This window comes from Ananas comosus, linkage group 2, assembly GCF_001540865.1.
Source record: "Ananas comosus cultivar F153 linkage group 2, ASM154086v1, whole genome shotgun sequence".
Lineage (NCBI taxonomy): Eukaryota > Viridiplantae > Streptophyta > Magnoliopsida > Poales > Bromeliaceae > Ananas > Ananas comosus.
The window spans coordinates 3,388,238-3,394,406 of record NC_033622.1 but is presented as its reverse complement, the minus strand read 5'-3'; the positions used below and the strand labels follow the sequence as shown (position 1 = coordinate 3,394,406).

At 46.1% G+C, this 6,169-nt stretch overlaps 1 long non-coding RNA gene across 2 annotated transcripts; it reads left to right on the top strand.

The window, feature by feature from the left end:
* On the top strand, positions 1,376-4,259 carry LOC109706715. 2 transcript variants are annotated; one of them, XR_002215301.1, is made up of 5 exons: positions 1,376-1,395; positions 1,652-1,721; positions 1,819-1,886; positions 2,005-2,066; positions 3,894-4,259. It is a non-coding gene; the product is annotated as an uncharacterized LOC109706715 (long non-coding RNA). The 2 variants fall into 2 exon arrangements; XR_002215302.1 differs by having other exon boundaries at positions 2,002-2,066.

The following is a 6,169-nucleotide window of genomic DNA, read 5'->3' as shown; positions in this document are numbered from 1 at the left end:
AGCATTTTAATTATGCTTTCATATCGCAGTCATTATTGCTATTATTATTGTACTTACCCTTTTCTTTCGGGGCCTAGTGGTGCATAGAGCTGAGGTCAGTAATTGCTCACTGGGAACTATAAATTATAGTTCTCACGCCCTCTTTTTCTCGATGTTTTTCAGAGCCTTCCGCGCAGGGTGAGGCGAGGGATCGCGGGAAGGGAGTTGCTTCGAGCTAGCTTCCTTCGAGGACGAGTTGCTAGGTGGTCTACCTCTCGATTTATATTTCTTTTGCGAGAGGTTGAGAGTTTTACCAGTGTACTAGAGACCACCACTTTTGTACTACTGAGACAGATATTGTACTACTTATGGATTCTTTTATTGTCTAGCTTTACTTCTTTACCTTGGTGTAGATGTTAGAACTTTACTCGCTCTGATATCATTAGCTGCTAGTTATTTCACTTCTTCTATTTGTTCTATTACTTACTTTTACTTCCGCTTTTGTTGTAGACGCCTTATATGTGTTGACATATGGCGGGTCTGGGCACGCTACCGGGAAGGCCTCCGCCGGTCCCGGGGCGTGACAGTTCATAAGGTTTATGACTCATAGGGTTTGATGTATGGTTCATGATATTTAGTTCATGAACTTGGATATGGTTTATGGGATTGGGTTCATGAATTTGGTCCATGGTTTATGGGGTTTGGTTTATAGTTCATGAACTTAGTATATGGTTCATGAGGTTTGGTCTATGGTTCATGAACTTGGGTATGGTTCATGAGGTTTCGTTTATGGTTCATGAACATGAGACTTGAGTGATGAACTTGGGTATGGTTCATGGTGTTTGGTTATTGGATTTGTTTCATTAACTTGGATATGGTCCATTGGGTTATGGACTGTAATACACTGGACTTTCGCAAATTGCAGAGTTCGAGTGTGTGGAATGGTGTGTGGATCACTCTTACATGTTCTAAAAGGTTAGAACAAGTTTTTGGATAAGTTAGAGGTTGATTGGAATGCTAAAAGTGAGAAAACGCATTGAATTGGCGAAATTCAGCATTTTCTGCTTGGTGTACCGGTACAGCCATCATGGTGTACCGGTACACAATGGGAAAACGTGGCAGCAGGGCTATTTCGGTCATTTCACACTTGATACCTATCCACTTGACCGCAGCTCGACCAGGGATGCTCAGTGGAGGGTGCTGGGCTCAGAGAAAGGTTCTCCCACCTTCCTCACTCTCTCTCTCTAGGGTTTTTCTCTCTCTACAAAGGATTCGACGATTTCGCTCGTTTTCGTCGCTTCGCGCGTTTTTCGCTGGTGGCGAGCGTCGCAGAGCCTATGTGGACGTGTGGGGGAGTGTTTTGGAAGAATTTTCGCAGCCCTGGACCAGTGAGGTGCTGGTTGGAAGCTTGAGAAGGTAAACGACTTGATTTTTCCGTTATCGGCGCTTTATTGGTCGATTTGAGTATTGATTTCATGTTTTTGCTTCCAACTGTTTTAACCTGAGATTTCAGCATGTATATATGGGTTAATTAGCTGTGAATTAACCTTCTTAGACCAGGGTTAAGCTACTTTAAAGCTTAATTGGAATAATTAGCCATTTATGAAGCTAATCCGGAACTATACGCGGTTTAATCGCGTAATTGACGTTGTTTTGTATGATCTCTTCGCAGCAGGTCTTTGTGCCTTTTTGAGCTGAACTTGCACTCTTGGAAGCTGGTTTGGAAGCTGCTCTAACCAAGGGTAAGCAGGAATTTCCATTAGAAATTCAATTTCGCAAGAATTGAACCATGGAAGCTTATATACGAGCATTGTGACGCCGTTTCGGTATTGTTCGCAGCAAGATCGCGATCGAGCCTTGGATCGTCTTCGACTGACTTGTGAGGACTCTTGGAGGTTACACTTGAGGTATTACACGAGCCCAAAATAGGGATTTAAGGGGTTACTTTGTACTAAGTGCAAATTAGGCCGAAATCGGACGTTTCGGTCGTCATTTTGACGCGGTGTTGATGCTTGTGTTCAGCAGGATTGGAGCCTTGTGGAGCTGATCCTTGGGACTCCTTTGGACTGTTTGGAGCCTTGAACTAGGTGGGTCGGACCTAACCAGAGCAAGTGAAGCTCCTCTATGTTCTATATGTATTATAGAAATGTGTTAGTTGTGTGCTTATGTGATAGCTAAAGGGCTTGAGAATTCGTCATCATAACATTTACTATATTGACATAGAATCTCTATGAAGTAGAGAATCCTCACGCCTAAATGTATTCATATTCCTATTTGGTTTAGTTGAATAATAATGAGACACGTTATTATGCTCATGAAACGTAGAGAACAATGACATTCTCTTTTTACTCGCTTGATTACAAGTAGAGAACAATGACATTCTCTTGACTCTGAAGTAGAGAACTATGACATGCTTGTGCCTATGTTGATAGTGCCATGATAGTGAAAGATTCTAATGCCATATGTAAATTAGCATTACTCCTGCATGCTTACTAAACTAGTGGATTCTAGTTGTTGTTAATATTTGTTATACTGAAATGTCGATCAAAGGATCGAGAGCGAGAACACTGCAAATGAAAACATGAGAATTGAGACATGTGGACAGTGAAATATGCTTGCTTGCCATCGTGCTCATTCGCACACGCTTGTGAGGGTCGCTCCCTACAAGCCGGCACTCCGGAGTTGGCCTACGCGACAGTTGCTCGCCCGTGCGGGATTGGGTGCCGAAGTGGATTGCCGTGGGGAGTGTATACTACCACGGGGCCATTAGGCGCGGCGCAAGCTGGACTACCTTGGGTAGGTCCCTGTGAATGAAAGGAAAGTACTAAATGAAAAAGAACAGTAATGAATGTTTATTACTTAAAGTGTACAGTAGTCACTTTTATGTTCGTGCTTATACTCATGTCTATGTTCATGATTACAGAAGTTGCTATATCTCTTTTATGCAAATGGTTCATTACTGTAGAAAGCTATTACATGTTGATTACATGCTTATTACTTATTAGCATCATGCTTATAAATCATGCAATTATTGTTTTTGCTTTCATTTAGTACATCTTGAGCCTAGTGGTGTAATTCGCCGAGGCTGGCGGCTTACCCACTGGGAACTATTGTTAATAGTTCTCACGCCCTTTTGGTGGTTGTTTTTACAGAGCCTGTTACAGGAGAGGCTAGGGATCGTGGCAAGGGAGTCGCGCCTAGCTAGGGACTACTAGGAGCGTGCTAGTCGATCACCTTGCTACTCGGGCTACGGCCGAGGGTGATGTCCCTATGTATAGAGAGACCACCGTTGTACCTATTCTTTTTGTATACCCATGATGTATATTTTACTTTCGGGGTTGAGATTATAGTGGTGTTACTTCTCCTTTTGTTGAGATCTTGGATTGTATACTCTTTGTATATTGACTTGGATTTGATACTCGTTGTATATCGACTTGTACTTTGCTCTGATATCAGGATAGGACTTTCTTGTTTTACTTCCTATCGACTTGCTGCTTGTAGACGCCTTATATACTGCAGGTGTATGGCGGGTCTGTGCACGTGCCGGATATGCTTCCGCTGGTACCCGGGCGTGACAGATTATAGTGGTATCAGAGCCTAGGGTTGAGTCTTAGTAGACCTAGCAAACCTTAGCTGGTTGGACTATAAGAATAGGCTCGTGAGAGACGAGGTCTAGTTGAGGTTGTTGTTAGCGAAAGTACGTTGATTGGGTACTTATAAACTCCGAATAGTAGGAGTTTGATCGGGATGTGCAATTACTAACTTTGCAGAAGGTCACGTTGGCGGCCGACAACGTGACATCGGAAGTTAGTATGCGTTACATCTCATTGCTTTCGCTTGATTAGTTGGTTTTATCCTCAATGAGGATTCGATAGTATAGGGTTTATTGACCTATGTTTGTTTTTGTGCTGCAGCTTAAGATGCCGTTGACTCGTTCGCAAGCCGCCGGGGCAGCTGAGGCGGCGGATGCAGAGGAAGTGGGGACTTCTGTTACTTCGGGATCTAGTGGGATCCATGAGTTGCAGGATCAGCTCGCGAAGCTGACAGATTTGGTTGCTTAGCAGGCTGCGGCCGCGCGACAGCAGATGGATGCCGCGCGTCGGCAGGAGGACAGGATGAAGAGGTTGGAGGATCTGTTACTGCGGCAGACGACCGACAGAGAGATTCCAGATTCTGTACCTATAGCACCAGAGAGGGGCACCACAGTGAGAGCACAGTCACCTGTACTTGACACACCCCCAGTAGCTCCGAGGGCAGAGACCCGACAGGAGACAGTAGTACCACCACCAGTACCTGTGGCAGCATCAGGGACAGTGTTACCCGAGATGGTGGGGGTTGAGGAGCGAGAGCGGATGATGGAACAACTGAATGAATTCCGTCGCTGTAACCCTCGTGTCTTTGACGGGGAGAAAGCAGATCACTGGGTGGTCGAGAAATGGTTAATGCATATGGAGAAGCTATTCTATGATACCTTTGTTGAGGAGCGGTACCGGGTTTGGTTTGCGACACACCACCTTGACGGTGAGGCATACAGGTGGTGGATAGACATTCGTGAGGATCCTCGTACTGATTTGTCCGCTATTACCTGGACGCGGTTCAAGGAATTACTGTTGACTACCTATTTTCCCCAGAGTGTAAAGAGACAAATGGAAAGGGATTTGAGAAACCTAAGGCAGGGGGACAAGACAGTGGCAGAGTATGAGCGAGAGTTCTCCCGATTACTGCACTGCGTTCCTTTTGTGATTCGAGATGATGAGGACAAGGCTCGCATTTTTTAGGTGGGTTTGCGACCTGCGATCTTCAGATTGGTCCAGGCGTCAAACCTCTCCACTTACCGGGATGTAGTGAACCAGGCCTTGATCGTCGAGAAAGGGGCAGAGATAATGAAGGAAAGAGATGTTGTGGATCGAAGCAAAGGAAAGAGACGAGCAGCTGAGAGCAGTGGTTAGCAGTCCTTCAGGAGACTGCCAAAGTATCCGAGGGGACAGTCAGGACAGTCGAGGGGTCGAGGTTCTTCAGCACGCCGTGGAGCACCCGAGCGTCGTTCACAGCCGCGTTGTGTTATCTGTGGTGGGCCCCATGTACCGCCACAGTGTCCACAGCGTGGGGGCAGGTGCTTTCTTTGCGGCCAGGAGGGCCACTTTCGGTCAGAGTGTCCGAGAGGTTCCTTGCCGGCACCCTCGTCAGCTACTGCACCAACATCTTCGGCTCCGAGTCAGGGGACCCCGACCGCACCCTATCAGTCTAGACGACCACCGGGACAGCTGCAGTCGGAGAGCTCACAGCAGGGTTCGAGTGGGCGGATGTATGCCGCCCAGACTGAGGGCGCCGCAGCAGCACAGGAGGTCGTAGCAGGTATTATTTTGATTCATGATATTCGTGTTCGTGCATTATTTGATACTGGTGCATCACATTCCTTTATTGATCGGCTGTTTGCCAAGTTGCATAGCATACAGTTAGTACTTTCCTTGTATCTGGGACGAGTGATCGTGCCCGACCATACCCTGGATATTTGTGAGTATTGCCCTCGCTGCCCAGTTAGGGTAGGCGACTGGATTATGCCAGTAGATTTACTAGCACTACACAAACTAGGTGAGTTTGATGTAGTATTGGGTATGGATTGGTTGACACAGTATTATGCCACAATAGATTGCACGAACAGAACGGTAACCTTTAGAGAACCGGGTCAGCAAGAGTTTGTTTATAAGGGGTGTCAGAGTTCATTGTTCGCAATGACCATTAGCTCGTCGCGCGCACGACAGTTGATCCGGAGAGGATGTGTAGCCTATTTGGCTAGCATTTCTGTGAGTGACGGAGAAGCCGTCAAAATTGATGATATTCCGGTTGTGCGAGAGTTTGGGGATGTGTTTCCAGCTGAGCTGCCGGGAATGCCACCTGATAGGGAAGTTGAGTTTGTGATTGATCTTGTCCCCGGGACTACCCCTATTTCTAAAGCGCCCTATAGGATGGCACCCGCTGAATTGAAAGAGCTGAAGGCACAATTACAAGATCTTTTAGATAAAGGATTTATTCGACCGAGTGTATCGCCCTGGGGAGCACCGGTGTTATTTGTTAAGAAGAAGGATGGATCTCTGCGATTGTGCGTGGATTATCGAGAAATCAATAAAGTCACAATCAAGAACAAATATCCATTGTCTAGAATTGATGACTTATTCGATCAGCTGCAAGG